Genomic DNA, 19,685 nt, shown 5'->3' on the forward strand with positions numbered 1-19,685 from the left:
GAATACAAGTATAAACTTAATTAAAATATATTGTTTTTATTTGGATCTTATACCTTGCTTTTGGATATTACTTGTTAGTTTATTATGCCATGTGTCATTGCACCAATCATTGTGTTATTTATTAGCAAATGTTTGATTGAGATGAGTTTCAATCATAAAATCGTAATACCTCTTTTCACATAATATATGTTTTACTTGGGAGAATCTGGATTTGAAAAAAAGAACTAATATTTAATAAAATATGTAAAATGACTAATACTCCGTGTTTTTTTTTTTTGTGTGTATATATATATATATATATATATATATATATATATATATATATATATATATATATATATATATATATATATATATATATATATATATATATATATATATATATATATATATATATATATATATATATATATATATATATATATATATATATATATATATATATATATATATATATATATATATATATATATCAGTGTTACAGAACAAGTTATAAAAGGGAGAGAATTTGAGGCAAATTCTTCTTTGTGGTTTTATTATAATCAGGGGACAAATAACAACGTACACATTGCCTGTATTTAAAGAGTGAACTAGCGAGAAAATAGACACTACCTCAACTAATCTAAAGACCAGGACTCCTCTGGTTGATTTATTCTACTAAACTAATAAAACGTGCTTAATAATAAAAGAAAACACATGAATTATTATAACATTCTCCCCTTAATTCAGTGTTTTGTGATTGGTTTCACACCAATCAATTCCCTCATTTCTTCATGCTTTATCCTTGCCATTGTTTTTGTCAGAATATCTGCTTTCTACTTTGTCCCACACACGTGATTTACGAAAATCTCCCCATTTTCTACACACTCTCGAGTAAAATGGTATCTTATATTAATGTGTTTGCTATGCCCATGGAAAATTGGATTTTTCATCAAATCAAGGGCTGATCGATTGTCCATAAAGAGTGTCACTGGTGGCACCTTTTGTCATGTTATTTCAGTGAGAAGTCACCTTAACCAGATCCCCTGGCAAGCTGCCATTGTTGCCGCCATAAACTCAGCTTCACAAGTCGACAATGCCACACTTCGTTGCTTTTGTGAGTTCCAGGTGACCAGGTTCCCATTCATGTAGAATGCTACACCTCCTGTTCTTTTCCCATCATCTAAATCTTTCCCAAAATCACTATCTGAATACCCTGTGAGAGTGACCTTACTTTCCCCTCTCTTGTATGTCAATCCATAACTTAGTGTCCCCTTCATATATCTTAGAATGCCTTTGACTGCTTGAAAGTGTTTTACAGTTGGTTTGTCCATAAATCGACTAACTACCCCAATTGTAAAAGAGAGATTAGGTCGAGTATGAGTGAGATACATGAGAGCACCAACTATGCCTCTGTACTCCGTGGGGTCAACCAATTCGCCTTCTTCATCTTTGCTCAATCATAGCTTGTGCTCCATTGGACTCCTTGTTGCTGTAACGACCGAAAAACACAACCAATTTAAATTTTTCAAAAAACAACCCGATTTCATTAAATTGTTTACAAAAAGGTTTTCAATACAAATCATTTAGAGTATTCCCAGAATCACATTGCTACAAAATCATGATGAGCGGTACGATCACGTCTTCGCCTTGCCACAGTCTCCTGAAGAACCTGAAAAACATTAAACCACAACTGTAAGCCCGAAAGCTTAGTGAGTTACCCCCAAAATACCAACCACATATACGCCCTTCCAGGCTACAACCTTCCGGTCCAAAACATATAAAACATACATAACATAACAGAACATAGAACAACCATGCATATCGTGTCTACTGTGTGACTGGTCCGCCGTATCAGCCTTCAGTCCACCAGATCCATCCTCCGAGTCTAGTCATGTCCTTCGAGTCTACAGTGTGGTTGGTCCGCCCGCACTGGGCCTTCAACTCACCTGGTCCACTCTCTGAGTCTACAGTATGACTGGTCCGCCCGCATCGGGCCTTCAGTCGGCCTGGTCCACTCTTCGAGCCTCGACACGTCTGGTCCGCCCGCGTGGGGCCTACAGCATATCCGGACCGCTCACTGGGCCTTCGGAACAACCGGTCCGCCCTGAGTATCTTGGCCTACAGCACAAAGCAGGACCGCCTCAACTCATCTCCAGTCCAAGCAACCATGTACACATAAACATATAATCATACAACAGTTCACATTCAAACAAGCCGATCTAGCATATCACATAGCATAACATACTCTAAGCAGGATACCGACCTAACAGGTCATTAGCATAGCATCTCCCTATCTCTTAGGATACCGATATCGATCAGGTCTCTAACATATACCGTCCTAACTCTCAGGATGCAAGCATATCACAACAACAAAATAATAACAACTACCCGGATTTTAATCCGATAAGGGCCGACCTTGGTGCCTTAGACCCTATTGATATAGTGAAGATAACTCACCTCGAAACTGCCGGCTGAAAGGATAAGATCCCGCTGCTCCAACTCTGACACGAACTTCTCCACTGAACACCGAAACATTTAATTCAATAAATACCCTTAATTACCAAAATACCCCTGGAAGACAACTGGTCAACCTTGGACAAAGTCAAAGTCAACCCCTGACTGACCCTACTCGCCGAGTCAACCCGATGACTCGCCGAGTCCCTATGCTCAGAACTTCCCTCCATCAGCGACCCAACTCGCCGAGTCACCCCAAGACTCACCGAGTACAACAACTCTGAGTCCACTTGTACCCAACTCACCGAGTCATCCCTTGACTCACCGATTCTCGACTCAACCAGGAAATATTGGGACTCTTCGACAAGACTCGTCGAGTCCAAGAACAGACTCGCCGAGTCTAAGGCTATCTTCAACCTACTCGCCGAGTTGTTCTTCCAACTCGCCGAGTTCCAGGCCATATTCAAGCAACTCGTCGAGTCCACACATGTGACTCGCCGAGTCAACCCGATCTGAATCAATTCAGAAGCACTCCAGACCATGCAATTGATCCAAAACATAGATCCAACCTCCTACAATCCATCCATCACGTAAAGTGGCAAACTTTACGTGAATCTAAAGAGATCTAGGCCTTATTCACCTTAGAAATAAGGTTTGGGACATGATAGCTCCATTAACAACACAAGAATAGGGGCTTTAATGCTCTTAAGATCTTCTCCACTCCAGATCTGAGGTAGCAACCTCAGATCCATCCTTCAAACTCAAGATGTCACACAACTAAGCTTCCCACACAACCCCAAAATGAGAATCTAGGAGAACACAGCCCAAGAACGAAAGTATTACCTCCAAAGAATGCCCCAACAGCAATGAAACTCGAATCCAAGCAAAGCCCTTTGATACAAGCCTCTTCTCCTTCAAGATTTCTTCAACAAGCACCTCTCCAAGCTCCAATTTGCTCAACAATGGGGTTCCTCCATGAAATTAGGGTTTCTGGGACTCAAGGGGGATCAAGGAGGCTGTGGAGGAAATATAATGGTCTTTATATAGGGCTCATTCCCCGGATTTAGGGTTTTCTTCGCCCAACACCTACTCGCCGAGTCCATCTTTGGACTCGCCGAGTAGGTCGCTTGACACACGACCACAGTCGCGACTCTACTCGTCGAGTCCATCCATGGACTCGCCGAGTCACCCTTCAAGATTCACACTTTTAGCCCTTCAACTCTATTCTTGCTATTCTGGGATGTTACAATTCTCCCCCACTTAAATTAGGCTTCGTCCTCGAAGCTTACGGCAACTCAACTCCAAAATACTCCCACGACGCGCCACCTGGCTTTAACCGGACCAGGTCCCTCAAGGCACAACCATAGAAACCAGAAGCTCACTTTCTCCCTTCATGCGGTGTCCCAACCACCTACTCAACCTGGGCACCAGCTGTACCCTCCGATAGCCGCACTCAACAACCGAGAATTACCCATGATGCCTTACTGCTCCAATTCTCATCATTCACTTGACTCATATGGCTAGAAAACCATGAACCATCGGATCCCCGATCCGAATCCCACTCTATCCATTCCATGACGATAGAAAGACTCGTTCTTCAATCCCGGAGCAACTCCCCCGAGTTCTCCTCTTGCAATCACACACACTTGCTGATCTAGCTCCAGCACCCTCAGGTTTGGAAAACCCGATACACTGATGATATCCTCAAACATCCCTCCAGGATGAACCACTAATACATACCCAAAACCCTGATCAGAATCTCACTGAGAGTCCAAGACTCTCTCCCTGCATCCCTTCCGAACCCCTCTCCTGCTGAATTCCCTCCGCTCCCTGAGCAGACATCTCAAGCCGAAAGAGCTTTTATTCCACTGCCGCAAACACGCTACTCAAAAACCATCGACGGACCACTCCAATCATAACTCTACACTGCCGCTTTCACTTCCGTGAATTCGCACTCCCTTTCGGAATTTCCTTCCTCCCTCTTTCCTTACCAAGGAAACCACTCGTCCGCCCTGTCACCATGACAGGTACTATGGTGCTCACCCCACGCTACACTACCTCTTTAAAGCGTACCCGACATCCATGCATCACCACTACTCTGACTCTCATCGTAAGGACTCTCAAGCCCATGCACTACCTTCGCTGCCCAAGATCGCTACCCGGGGCCAAACCTCCCAATGTAATCACACTGCAACATACGCAACCCATAACCTCGAACCGATCCAACAGTACTCGCAGAGTCTTCAGCATGACTGGACCGCCTCCCCAGGCCTTCAGCCAATCTGGACCACTCTCAGAACCTTCAGCCAATCTGACTGGACCATCCTCCGAGCCTTCGGCCTGACTGGTACGCCTATCGGCCTTCAGTCTATCCGGACCACTCAACAATCATTCATCATTCCGAGCTATCTCTTCAGGAAATCCTCCCATGCACATCGTTCTAGCCCTCTAGGGGTTCCGAACTCTATCTCCATCATACATACTCGATCCCGGCCTGCTCCCAGGCCTTCCACAATCAAATGCCCTAGGTCTGTTTCTGCCCCGCATGCCTGTTACTCACCCATACGAGCCAGCTCTCGGCTGATAGAAATACCGCTGAATTCCCCAAGCAGCTAAGCAACCTCTCAAGCCTAACGACCATCCAGAGAATTTCCAATTCTCCCCCACTTAAGACACTGACAATTAACCACCGGTCGCCATCACCGACCTCCCAACACAACAATGTAGAGAAAAACAACACTTACACGCACGTAGTCCCTTACTAGCGCTAACAACTTTCATAAAAACATATATCCACACTGAACAACCCGCTTGAAAGGAACCTAACCTTTAACTATCCATTCCTCAGACTGCAGAATCTATCCGGCCTTCAAACCAACGTCGCATCTGCCACCAATCCTCACAAAGATAATCAACGATAGTTCTAAGCACTGATCCTTAACCATATCGATCCTTCAAGGAACAAAGGATACCAAAACGAAACCTCGAACACAACTCGCCCAACCCTCACGGAACAATGGATACCACACGAGAACCCGAGACGCAAACCCATAACCATCCCACGAGACTAGCAGATAAACGATAATCCCACAATAATCATAAATAATCAAGACACAGGAAAGAAACATACCCGCAACAGCAAACCGATAAGCACGACCCTAAGCCCTTGGGGGCTCCACTCCACCCTGACCTCCACCTGTGATCCTCAATGTAGCCGGTGCTGCAGCCTGAACCGGTCCTGCAGCAAGCTATGGACAGTTGACCCTCAAATGTCCAACCTGATGACAATGATAACATATCCTCAAATCCCGAACCGGCACTGACTGCTGACAATCCCTCGCATAGTGTCCCTCTTTTCCGCACTTGCGGCATGTTCCACCGGACCGACAAACTCCGGCATGACCCCTTCCACACTTTCCACAGACGTGGCTACCCTGATCTCCCATCCTGGAATCAACGGTCTTAGATCGTTTCGTCACCGGCTGCGACTGAACCTGAGCTTGCCTCAGCTCACGCATCTGCAACTCAATCTCTAACTCACGCCGCCTGGCGGCCTCCTGCAACTCTAACAATGTCTCGCACCTCTGCGCAGACACAAACTTCCTGATGTCTCTCTTTAGCATACTCAGATATCGGGACATCTGAGCCTGCTCCGAAGCGAACTCAGGGCAAAACATCGCCCTCTCAGTAAACATCCTGCTGATTTCCGTCACCGACTCCGCATCCTGCTTCAGCTCGAGGAACTTCTGAGCCAACCTCTCCCTCTCGACCTGCGGAACATAACGAGTACTGAACATCCCTCTGAACTGATCCCATGAAATCGCAGCCCTCTGCGCATCCGTGTATGACCCCGTGGTCAATCTCCACCAATCCTTTGCCCCGAGCCTTAACAGGTTCAGAGCGCACCTCACCCTCTGATCAGCAGGGCATGAACACGTGAAGAAACATCCCTCCACATCTGATAACCATCTCATAGCAACGATCGGATCCTGAACTCCATCAAAGGTGGGAGGCTTCGTATTATCGAAGTCCCGATACTGAAAACCTCTACTAGCTCCTCCCCCTGCCGCTGCTACAGCTGTTGTAGCCGCCGCGGCAGCCGTCTCCGTGAGAGCCGCATAGCGCTCATCAAAATACTCCACCATGGCGGTCTTGATCGACCCAAACAACTCCGGCAGCTTAGCCCGAAACAATGCAGCAACCTCATCATGCAGGATCTCACGAATCCTCGCATCCAACTCGTGCGTACTCATCTGACTGACAACCTCGGGCTGTACAGACCCACCCAGAACTCCCTCTCCTGCTCCTAGTCCTGACCCAGATCCACTCCCCGCATGTCCTGAAGTCTCCATACTGAAAATAAACCACCAGAAATCTCAGACACTTCCCACTATCCCGGGAACCAACTCCTAACCCAACCCTAGAGGTCATGGTTTCCCTGATATGTGTATGGGTCCTGTGCTTTCAGTGGTACGGGCCCATACTACCTTCCACACCTACCCATATTTGTATGAAGTACTTCCACAACAACCTAGAGACAAATATACATAACAACGCTCTATCCTCACAACTAGAGGAACACTAGAAATCTCTCACAAGGAAACCCTAGGCTAGCAGGCATCATAAATTAGGCAACACATCAAGAAATCCTGAAGATCCCTAGCCTAACTCTAGCATGCTGTTCTATCAAAGCTCAATAAAACAATTGTCATGTATGGTATTTTGGGGTTACTTATTGACTCCGGCTGATCGTACCTCCACGTCCTCCTTTACTTATTTTGAAAACCATTTTAAATTCTCTTTTGAAAACCCTCCTCGATTTGAGACTGGAGTCACACAAGTGTTCCTCCAATTCACTCAAACCAAGGCTCTGATACCAACTTGTAACGACCGAAAAATACAACCAATTTAAATTTTTCAAAAAACAACCCGATTTCATTAAATTGTTTACAAAAAGGTTTTCAATACAAATCATTTAGAGTATTCCCAGAATCACATTGCTACAAAATCATGATGAGCGGTACGATCACGCCTTCCCCTTGCCACAGTCTCCTGAAGAACCTGAAAAACATTAAACCACAACTGTAAGCCCGAAAGCTTAGTGAGTTACCCCCAAAATACCAACCACATATACGCCCTTCCAGGCTACAACCTTCCGGTCCAAAACATATAAAACATACATAACATAACAGAACATAGAAAAACCATGCATATCGGGTCTACTGTGTGACTGGTCCGCCGTATCAGCCTTCAGTCCACCGGATCCATCCTCCGAATCTAGTCATGTCCTTCGAGTCTACAGTGTGGTTGGTCCGCCCGCACTGGGCCTTCAACTCACCTGGTCCACTCTCTGAGTCTACAGTATGACTGGTCCGCCCGCATCGGGCCTTCAGTCGGCCTGGTCCACTCTCTGTGCCTCGACACGTCTGGTCCGCCCGCGTAGGGCCTACAGCATATCCGGACCGCTCGCTGGGCCTTCGGAACAACCGGTCCGCCCTGAGTATCTTGGCCTACAGCACAAAGCAGGACCGCCTCAACCCATCTCCAGTCCAAGCAACCATGTACACATAAACATATAATCATACAACAGTTCACATTCAAACAAGCCGATCTAGCAGATCACATAGCATAACATACTCTAAGCAGGATACCGACCTAACAGGTCATTAGCATAGCATCTCCCTATCTCTCAGGATACCGATATCGATCAGGTCTCTAACATATACCGTCCTAACTCTCAGGATGCAAGCATATCACAACAACAAAATAATAACAACTACCCGGATTTCAATCCGATAAGGGCCGACCTTGGTGCCTTAGACCCTATTGATATAGTGAAGATAACTCACCTCGAAACTGCCGGCTGAAAGGATAAGATCCCGCTGCTCCAACTCTGACACGAACTTCTCCACTGAACACCGAAACATTTAATTCAATAAATACCCTTAATTACCAAAATACCCCTGGAAGACAACTGGTCAACCTTGGACAAAGTCAAAGTCAACCCCTGACTGACCCTACTCGCCGAGTCAACCCGATGACTCGCCGAGTCCCTATGCTCAGAACTTCCCTCCATCAGCGACCCAACTCGCCGAGTCACCCCAAGACTCACCGAGTACAACAACTCTGAGTCCACTTGTACCCAACTCACCGAGTCATCCCTTGACTCACCGATTCTCGACTCAACCAGGAAATATTGGGACTCTTCGACAAGACTTGTCGAGTCCAAGAACAGACTCGCCGAGTCTAAGGCTATCTTCAACCTACTCGCCGAGTTGTTCTTCCAACTCGCCGAGTTCCAGGCCATATTCAAGCAACTCGTCGAGTCCACACATGTGACTCGCCGAGTCAACCCGATCTGAATCAATTCAGAAGCACTCCAGACCATGCAATTGATCCAAAACATAGATCCAACCTCCTACAATCCATCCATCACGTAAAGTGGCAAACTTTACGTGAATCTAAAGAGATCTAGGCCTTAGAACTAAGGTTTGGGACATGATAGCTCCATTAACAACACAAGAACAGGGGCTTTAATGCTCTTAAGATCTTCTCCACTCCAGATCTGAGGTAGCAACCTCAGATCCATCCTTCAAACTCAAGATGTCACACAACTAAGCTTCCCACACAACCCCAAAATGAGAATCTAGGAGAACACAGCCCAAGAACGAAAGTATTACCTCCAAAGAATGCCCCAACAGCAATGAAACTCGAATCCAAGCAAAGCCCTTTGATCCAAGCCTCTTCTCCTTCAAGATTTCTTCAACAAGCACCTCTCCAAGCTCCAATTTGCTCAACAATGGGGTTCCTCCACGGAATTAGGGTTTCTGGGACTCAAGGGGGATCAAGGAGGCTGTGGAGGAAACATAATGGTCTTTATATAGGGCTCATTCCCCGGATTTAGGGTTTTCTTCGCCCAGCACCTAATCGCCGAGTCCATCTTTGGACTCGCCAAGTAGGTCGCTTGACACACGACCACAGTCGCGACTCTACTCGCTGAGTCCATCCATGGACTCGCCGAGTCGCCCTTCAAGATTCACACTTTTAGCCCTTCAACTCTATTCTTGCTATTCCGGGATGTTACAGTTGCATTGCAGTCCATCATTCGAGTCTTGTTGAGAATGTTCTTTGCATAAGCTTCTTGCTTCAATTTAATTCATGTATCACTTTGATTGACCGCGATTCCTAGGTATTAAGTCAATAGTCTAAGATCGCTCATCTCGAACTTTTCATTCATCTCCAATTTGAAGTTCCTTACGTCTTCATTACAGCTTCTTGAGACTAACAGATCATCTACATAAACCCCCACGATTAGAACATTCCCATCTTTCTTTCTTATATACACTGAGTATTCTTGGTAGCATCTTCTGAATCCCAAATCCTTCAAGTAGCTGTCAAGGCACGCATTCCACACTCTTGGCGCCTATTTTAGCCCGTATAGGGCTTTCGATAGCTTGTATACTTTCCCAATTTACCCCTTCTTCTCGAACCCTTCTGGTTGTGTTACGAAAACTTCTTCATTCAACTTCCCATTCAAGAACGTTGATTTCGCGTCGAGGTGATGGACTTTCCACGCATTGGACCCTGCGAGTGCGAAGATTACCCTGGCAGTTTCGATCCTTGCCACAGGAGCAAACAATTCTTCGTAGTCTACTCCTTGCTTTTGTACGTACCCTTTTGTGATGATCCTGGCTTTATACTTAACAATTTTTCCAGTTGGATATCTTTTCACCTTGTAAACCCACTTCAAGCCAATCGGTTTTCTTCCTTTTGGGAGTTTGACAAAAGTGTTGTTCTTCTTGATTGATGCTATTTCGCTCTTCATCGCAGCAATCCAATTGCATTTTGACTTTGCTTCTTGGTACGATGTGGGCTCTTCCTCTTCCTGAACGAGCATTAATCTTGCTATCTCTTCTTCGGTCATCGGGGTTGTATTTTCATACAAGTCGGAGAGAAGATGGTATCGCTTTGGGGCACCACCGCATGTGGAGCTAAAGGCGGTGTCATCTGAATTTATTGGCGAGATTGGTGAATTGGGGGTCGCCGGCGAATTTGGGGATGTGGGTGAATTTGTCACGGAAGACGCGTTTAGAAGCTCATCTTCTGGGCTGACACCAGGTGGGCTTATATTCGATTCATTGGGCTCCATTCCTTCATTAACCCAATCTTCATCATTTCGACAATCACCGTGACCCGCTTCGTTTGAAGGTGCAGGTCCATCTTCATCATTCTCGCTATTTTCGTTGACTTCATCGAAGTCAAAGTCAGCCACAGTGAGAGTTATGTGTGGTTCGCTTCGAATTTTCTTCGTCTTCTCCCAAGACCAAGTTTGATTTTCTTCGAAGACTACATCCCGACTCACGTACATTGATCCTGTGTCTGGATCCAATAGTCGATACGCCTTCGTCCTTTTCTCTGCACTTAATTGTATGACTTTCATGCTTCGCTGGTCTAATTTCTTTAGATGATTATTGTCAATTCTCATGTGAGCAACGCATCCAAAAACTCGGAGGTGACCCACCTGTCCACATTTCATAGGGTGTAGAACTGTCAAGAACTTTTGTGCTGTCAAGAGCTTTTGTGCTGATTCTGTTCAGAACATACACCGCGTGGCTGACTGCTTCACCCCACAGTACTTCAGGGACATTCATGGTCTTTAAGTTACTCCTTACCATCTCTAGAATTGTTCGATTGCACCTCTCCACAACCCCATTTTGTTGTGGAGAGTAGGGGAGGTGTAGTGGCGTTCTACACCAATTTCGTTACAAAAACTGGTAAATTCATTAGACAAGAATTCACCCCCCCCCCCCCCCGGATCTGTTCTTAGGATCTTAAGTATTTCCCCTGTCTCATTTTCTACTTGTGCCCTGAAGTTCTTAAACGTCTGGAATGCTTCACTTTTAGTTTTGAGCAAAAACACCCACATTAATCTACTGAAATCATCAACTAGGAGCATGAAATATCTATTTCCTGATGGTGTAGGAGGTGAGACTGGTCCACACAAGTCGGCATGAATGAGTTCTAATTTCTTCTTTGCTCTGAAGCTTGAATGCGATGGGAATGGCTTTCTAGTCTGCTTTCCCATCAAACACCCTTCACATGGTTGTGTTGGGACAAAAAATTTCGCCAGTCCTTCAACAATTCCCTTGTGTGACATTTCTTTCAATGCTCTAAAGTTAACGTGCCCCATTCTTGTGTGCCATAGCCATGCCGGATTAGAAAGTTCTGCAACCAAACATAGTGAGTTTATCTCCTCCAATTCTATCTTGTACAAACGATTTTGAGATCGTTGGACCTTCATCAACAATCTCCCAGCTTTTTCATGGACCCACATATATGGTTCCCTTATAGTGATCTCATCGCCACCTTCAGATAATTGGCCAAAGATTATTATGTTGCTGCACAAATCAGGTATATAGTATACCTCTTTCATTTGTCTTTGTTCGCCATTTTTGCATTGAAACAAGATCATGCCCTTCCCTTCAATTTGAACTCTCAATTCGTTCCCAAATTATAAATAGCCTTTAACTGTCGTGTCCAATTCTCTGAACTTTCTCTTGCCTCCGGTCATATGGTTGCTCGCCCCTGTATCTAGGTACCACGACTTTGAATGTCGTTGGTGCCCTCTCTTCGTTCTCAACTTTGGGTTTACTCCTTCCTCATTTAAGAACACCTCCCCTGTTTCTTCTTCTATTTCGAAAGAAGCCAGTAGAAGTGCAGGTTCATTATCAAGATGATCATGGATCAAATTGTTTTCTTGTACCCTCTCTTGTCTAGGGTTCTTACACTCAGCTGCATAATGCCCGTGCTCCTGGCAATTATAGAACTGAACCCTACTTTTTTCTTGATTGCTTGAAGACGTACGTTGCCCTTCCTTTTGATTGTGCGGGTGACCTCTTCCACGTCCCCCACGACCTCCAGAATTACTACATCTACCGCGGACTCTGCCTCGTCCACGAGTGCTCCCACGATTCTCTTTGCGCTTTGGATCATCTCCCCCCTTTTATACTTCTCAGACCATTCTTGATGGGTTAGAAGTAGTTTGCGATCATCTGCATCACCATGCCCTTTCATTATTTCTTCATGTGCTTTTAATCTCCCGGTTACCTCTTCAGTGGTCATCGTTTCCAGGTCCCCAAATTGTTTCAATGTGGAAGCAAGTTGGAGAAATTTGGTAGATACAGCCCTGAGAAGTTTCTTTACGACATAAGCTTCTTCAACTTTATCTCCCAAAGTTCGCATTGTGCTGACCAGATGGTTCACTTTTGCAGTGAATTCATCCACTCCTTCTGAGTCTTTCATTATCAAGGATTCAAACTCTGCTTTTAACGTCTAAATCCTTGCAATCTTCACACAATCAGCTCCCATGAACATTGTCTTTAGGGCATTCCATGCTTCCTTTGCAGACTTTTTCTCTGATAACGACAGTAACAGATCCTCCGGTATCCCTTGATAAACCGCCGCCAACGCCATCATGTATTTCTTTGTCTCCACCACTATGTTTGAGGTTTGTGGTTCAACTGCATCCCACACGCCTTGTGCCATCGTGAACACTCTCATCTTTATTGCCCATGGTGTGTAATTTTCCCTCGTCAGCATCGGATAGTGGAGAGAAATCTGGCTATCTTTCTGACTGTTTCCATTGTCATTTCCAGTCATCTCTTCACAAGATTGATACTTGGGTATACACCAGGTTGCTCTGATACCACAATGTTGGAATTACCTTGCTTTTTACAAGCTTTTCAAAAACAGAACAAGTTATAAAAGGGAGAGAATTTGAGGCAAATGCTTCTTTGTGGTTTTATTATAATCAGGGGACAAATAACAACGTACACATTACCTGTATTTGAAGAGTGAACTAGCGAGAAAATAGAAACTACCTCAACTAAGCTAAAAACTAGGAGTCCTTTGGTTGATTTATTCTACTAAACTAATAAAACATGCTTAATAATAAAAGAAAACACCTGAATTATTATAACATCCAATAATGGATTGTCCCAAAAATACGTTAATGTTGTCACCACAATCTGCCATCAAAAACCCTTGACCACGTTTGTTGAGATGAGATCCAAGCTTACACTCGAGTTAACACTCTATGCAAAGGGATCAAAGTCAACTGGTCCAAAACTCTTATCACAATCACTCTTCCTCTCCAACAATTCATGTTGTCAAACTTCAAAACCGGGCTCCAAATCCTTCACGTGGGAATCACAATAATGGTCAAAGTGGTGGTTGAGGTGGTGCTCATAACCACCGTGGAGGTGGCAAAGGAGGTCGATCTGACATGGGTCATGGGTAATCCGATTGTGCAGCCTCATCTCACTTTCAGTTCAGTATGTAGAGAGGATGCATGCCTTGGCAGTCGTGGCAACCTCCTCAATGAGGACTTCTTCCAGTGCCTACATCTCCCTGGTCGGCTCTCTCTATTGCCCCAAGAAACCAGCAGCAACAATGGCCTGCTTTAGCAACCCTATTTTCTCAGCCTTGGGCTTCTGCGCCAACAGCCCAACATCAGTCTCTTTTTGCTACTGGTTCATCTCCATATCAGCCCAATACATGGCCTACTGTTCAACAATTTAACTATTCGGATTAGGTCACTACTCACCCTTAGGCATTTAGCACCATGATCCTTCAGCACCTAGGAACTGCAGACTAGTATATGGACACCGGGGAAACCGCACACATCCATACTGACTCAGGTATACTCAATTCCTATAGTAATAAGCGTATTAATTCTAATTTCTTTGTTTAGGTAGTCAGAAATGGATCTCGAAATTGATCACTAATAATTTTCACTCATTTATTTCCTATAAACGTTTTCATAACCTAAGTCTTAAAAATGTCCTCAGTACTACCTGTAATTATTAAAAACCTCATATTTGTCCATCAATTTACTCGTGATAATAAACGCTCTATCAAATTTGACAAATTTTGTTTTTCTACGAAGGACTTCAAAACTAAACAAATCCTTATCCAATGTGATAACTCAAGTGATCTCTATTCTGTTACAAGTCCTCCTCCACATCCTTTTATCTCTGCTAGCCCGATCTACTCTGTGGCACCAAAGACCTAGCCATCCCGGTTAACCAGTTTTTCAACATAGAATTTCTCGTAATTCAATTACTTGTAATAAAAGGGATTCTCCCTTATTGTGTCATGCATGTCAGCTTAGCAAGCATGTACATTTACCCTTTGAGTTGTCTAAAACTAAGGCATTATTTCTGTTTTAAGTTATTCAATCTTATATATGCACTTCTTCTATTCAAAGTCAAATACTAAAATTAATTATTATGTTATTTTCCTTGATCAGTTTACTCATTTTGTGTAGGTACCCTCATTGAAATAAATCTAAAGTGTTCTCTAAATTTCTCCATTTTGTCCATACATTGAAAATCAATTTCTCACCAAAATTCAAACTTTCCAATGTGACAATGGAAAATAATATGACAACTCCAATTTCCATTCCCTTTGTGTCAGTCATGGCATTCATATGCATTTCTCTTTTCCTTATACCTTTCAATAAAATGGGAAATCTAAATGCATGTTTCGTACACTTAATCATACTCTCTTTGTTCAAGCTCACCTTCCACCTACTTATTATATGTAAGCTCTCCACATGGCCACTCATCTTTTGAATATTCTTCCATCCGCAACTCTCAAAAATGACACTCCCTACCAGAAACATCCGTCCTATACCCATCTTCGTGTTTTTAACTGTTTATGTTATCATCATCTTAACAACTCCAACAAGCTTCAACATTGCTCTATTCCTTCCATTTTTCTTAGATACCTTTCGAATCACAAGGGTATCTGGTGTCTCAACCTCCACACCAAACAATTTATCATTTCCCGCCACATCACATTTAATGAAACGGTTTTCCCATTTGGATCTATGATTCCAAACAACTCTCCCAACTATAATTTCCTAGATATCGAGGACTCCAAAAATCTTTTTAATGACCCAAAGACTCCATCCCACCCTATTTGTCACACCCCCGACTGAGGCGGCGGAACATGTCGGGCTGCGCAACTAAGTTCATGGATCACAGGTAAACTGAATATATAGCACAAGTATAACAATAAAAAAATATAGCATTCGTGTTCCATCTTGATATTTGAATACAATATTTTACAAATAATAATAATACATCAATTGCCTTAACAGATAGGCATATAATACAATAGCAAGTAAACTATTTCACCTATAATCCAATCGGTCTTGAATGTCTGTTTAGTAGTTTCCTGAGAATACATGCAGTTTTGAGGCTCAACACAAGGTTGATGAGAGTTATAGGTTTTCTACTAACAGCATTAATACTTATAAAAAGTCTAAAAAGTATTATCTTTGTATGTGTAACAATAGTTAAAACTGTTTTTGCGATAAGTCTTTAAAAGCCAAAATGTATCATTTTATAAGTAAATCCACACTTAAAACCATATTAGTAAAGACTCTTTGAAAACCAAAATGTATCTTTTTATAAGTAAATCCAAACTTAAAATAGTTTTGAAAGCAACCAAGCCCATGGTTCGCAATGATAGAGATATGACGATTAATGCTTATAGTGAGTTCTATAACTGAGTTATGTGACTAAATGTACCCCCCCCCCCTATAATACTTCATTCGACGTTGTAGTAACAATTGTAGACCCTTATCACCCACTTCGATTGATCAGTCGAGGTTGTAGCTAGCAACCGTAGGTGGGGATGTCAACCCCATATATATCTATACATATTTATCTCGCTCCGAAGATTAACGATTATATAGATCTATACATATTTATCGGATCAAAGCATCTTGATTTTCCTGCCCAACTGATTACTTCTTGTTTAAGCTCTTTGAACTTTTCAAAGGTTTCCGACTTGTGCTTGATTAAGTAGATATACCCATATCTGCTATAATCGTCGGTGAAGGTCACACAGAAGCGGTTCACATCCCTTGTGGTGGATCTAAAGGGCCCACACACATCGGTGTGTATGAGATCCAATAGACCCTCACCCCTTTCACAAGTGCTAGTGAAGGGTGACTTGGTCATCTTTCCAAGTAAACAAGAGTCACACACGTCATCGTCCCTAAGGTAGAATGACTCCAGCACTCCATCCTTTTGGAGTTGGTCTATGTGTTTCTTGTTGACATGTCCAAGACGACAATGCCACAAGCATGCTTTATCGATACTATTGGAAGAATCCACACACAATACATCATTTCCTAAGTTATCTACAACCATCATAGTCTCATATATTCCATTACAAGGCAATGCTTCAAAATATAAAACATTGTTAAGATAAGCATAAATAGAGCCCTTTTCATTATCAAATGAATATCTAAAACCTTGTCTATATAAACCATGAAATGAAATGATGTTTCTTGCCATATCTGGCGAATAGAAACAATTGTTTAAATCTAAACCTAATCCATTACTAATCACTAAGGAATAAACTTCAATCTTGGTGACAGGCGATGCTCTTCTGTTTCCCATGATTAGATTTATCCTTCCTTGCTCCACATCACAATTTTTCTTAGTCCCTGCAAATCAGAACATATGTGAAAACCACATCTTGTATCAAGAACCCATGAAATATCATGCGATGAATCATTAGATTTAATTGTGTAGATACCTGCGAAAGATGGCTTGATCTTCCCATCCTTGACAGCTTGCAGATATTCTGGGTAACTTCTCTTCCAATGCCCTATCTTGTGGCGGTGGTAGCACTCTGCCTCCTTAGGGTTGGAGTGGGGCTTAGCAGAACCAACTTTGGTTCCACTAGAAGAGGTGCTATCTTGGGACTTTCCCTTGTGGTGGCTCTTTGAAGGAGCCTTCCTGTTCTTACCCTTCCCTTGACTTATTGCCAAGACAGGAGCAGCAGTGCGAGTGGGAGTCAGTGCAACAAACTTATCCTTGAGACTGCTCTCAACAATCCTTAGCAAGCCTTGAAGCTTGCTCAAGGTGACCTCTTCTTTATTCATGTGGTAGGTCATGCGGAACTGGTTGTAGCAGGGATGCAAGGAGTGAAGGATGATGTCAATTGCCAGCTCTTCATCAAAATTAACATTTAACTTCAGCAGGCGATCAACATATCTCTGCATCTTTTGCAGATGAGCGGTAAGGGACTCTCAATTACCCATTTTGGCAGTGATCATCAAAGTGATGATCTCATACCTTTCTTGCCTCGCACTTTGGTGGTACCGATCCACCAAGTCTCGATGCATTTCATAGGGATACATGTCCTCATAGGAATTTTGGAGTTCTGCAGTCATGGTCGCTAGCATGATACAATGGACTTTCGTGGCATCACGCTCATGGGCCTCAAAGCCAACGATTTCTTCAGCAGTGGCAGAGTTGAGGTTGATTTCCTTCAGCTTCTCATCAAGGACATACCCTTTGTGCTCGTAGTGAGTGACCATTCGGATGTTGTGGATCCAATCATTGAAATTGGTCCTGTCAAATATCACTCTCCCACACAAATTCATGAGTGAGAACGAGCCGGAAGAATTCGAGCCGGAAGCATTGTTGTTGACGTTCGACATCTGAAATAGAAAAGAACAAAGCTTGATTAGAAATGAATCCCTAATTAAACACCCAAATGAGAAATTAGGGCTAGGATCTAACAACATTATTTAAAAATTAGAAGAGGGATGTCGTAATCTAACATGCAAATAATTTGAAGGTAAGTGAATGACGATTCACTAATTCTCCAACATGAAAAACAAAAAAGAGATTAAGTTTTAAATGTATTGAAAACTCCTAGATTCCTTTGAGATTCATTCAACTTTTCAATGTCATGTTTAAATCTTGATGTGCCCCCTCTAGTTTGTGACTGGGATGCCGAGGAACACAAAGCAGGTGTGAATAACCATGCAAATGTACATGGTGCCCTCATTGTTACAATCACCTATTCGATGTACCGATTAGCCACACACGCTCCATCGAACTATGATAAACAATGAGTCACCCTTTGCCACCAATGCTTAGAGTCCAATTAGTGTATCGGTTAACCGCACGCGCTCCACTAACGTCTTAGCAGGGGTGCAAAGTGTAATTTCATGGAATTGCATCAATTCACTTTTCCTAAAGTAACTAAGATTGAGAATTGTTGTAAAAACATTTAGTTACTTTTATAATTAATTATACTTTTAATGAGGAAGGGTTTGCCTTATCCTACCCGTTCGGCTAATGACTCTGGACCAATCAAGGAAGTGGTGGGTGAGAGTGGACACCCATTAAACGATCATTTTATAGGCTATAACCTTATACCCCACTTATAGATCGGCTTCCTGAATGTGACCTACTAACGGTAAGACTAGCATTTTAAGTTATATATATATATATATATATATATATATATATATATATATATATATATATATATATATATATTAATCTTGTAATATTATAATACTATAGGGTATATTTTAAACATTTTAAAACACTAGGGTTTTAATTCAATTTAAAAATTTTGAAATTTAAAACCTTTTAATTTAAAAAAAATTAAATATTAAAACTCTTGATTTAATAATTATCCTAAAATTAAACAATTAATTTTAATTATCAAATCTTGAAGGATTATCTTTTAAATCAAACAATTAATTTAACCTAATCCCTTAAATCCCCTAAAATTCGAAAATATGGGATGTGATAATTCAAAATATTTAATTACCACATTTAAACAATTAAAAGATAATTACGAGATATGGCATTATCCTAATCCGTAAAATTTTGGATCTAATCTTGGGGAGGATGCTAAATTCGAAAACCCTAGGGTTGGCAAACCCTAGAATTCGATATCTTGGGGGCTAAGGAAAGGGTTTGAAAAATCCTTATCAAATTTTGAAATTCAGGGTTCAAGAACCCTAATTTCGAAAATCATGCCTCATAGGGTTTATTGGCCATAAACCCTAAAGTGTCAAGTTCATACATTTGTATAATGCTAATAGAAAACAAAACCAAAGTCTCTAATACCACTGATGGGTTTTATATAAACAATCTTATGTGTGCATGCAACCCTAGATTTGGATCTATGTTTTCACTATTATCTACACAACATTATGAACACATGAAGAACCCTAGCATGCTCTTAGTAATTTTGAAATTCATGAAGGAGAAAGGATTACATACATCTTGTTGTTATGTTGTAATAACAACTTAAATTTTGAATCTTCTTGTCTTTGAAAGCAAGTACCACAACTGTAGTACCTTTAATGGCTCACAAACACCAAGAGCAAATGGAGAGGAAAGAGAGAGAAAGAGAGG

At 42.4% G+C, this 19,685-nt stretch overlaps 1 pseudogene; it reads right to left on the minus strand.

Annotated features, from left to right (window-relative positions):
- Positions 1-1,007: 1,007 nt before the first annotated feature.
- Positions 1,008-1,313, minus strand: LOC145039651 (secreted RxLR effector protein 161 pseudogene; annotated as a pseudogene).
- Positions 1,314-19,685: the final 18,372 nt, after the last annotated feature.

This window comes from Lactuca saligna, chromosome 4, assembly GCF_052625555.1.
Source record: "Lactuca saligna cultivar CGN05327 chromosome 4, ASM5262555v1, whole genome shotgun sequence".
NCBI lineage: Eukaryota > Viridiplantae > Streptophyta > Magnoliopsida > Asterales > Asteraceae > Lactuca > Lactuca saligna.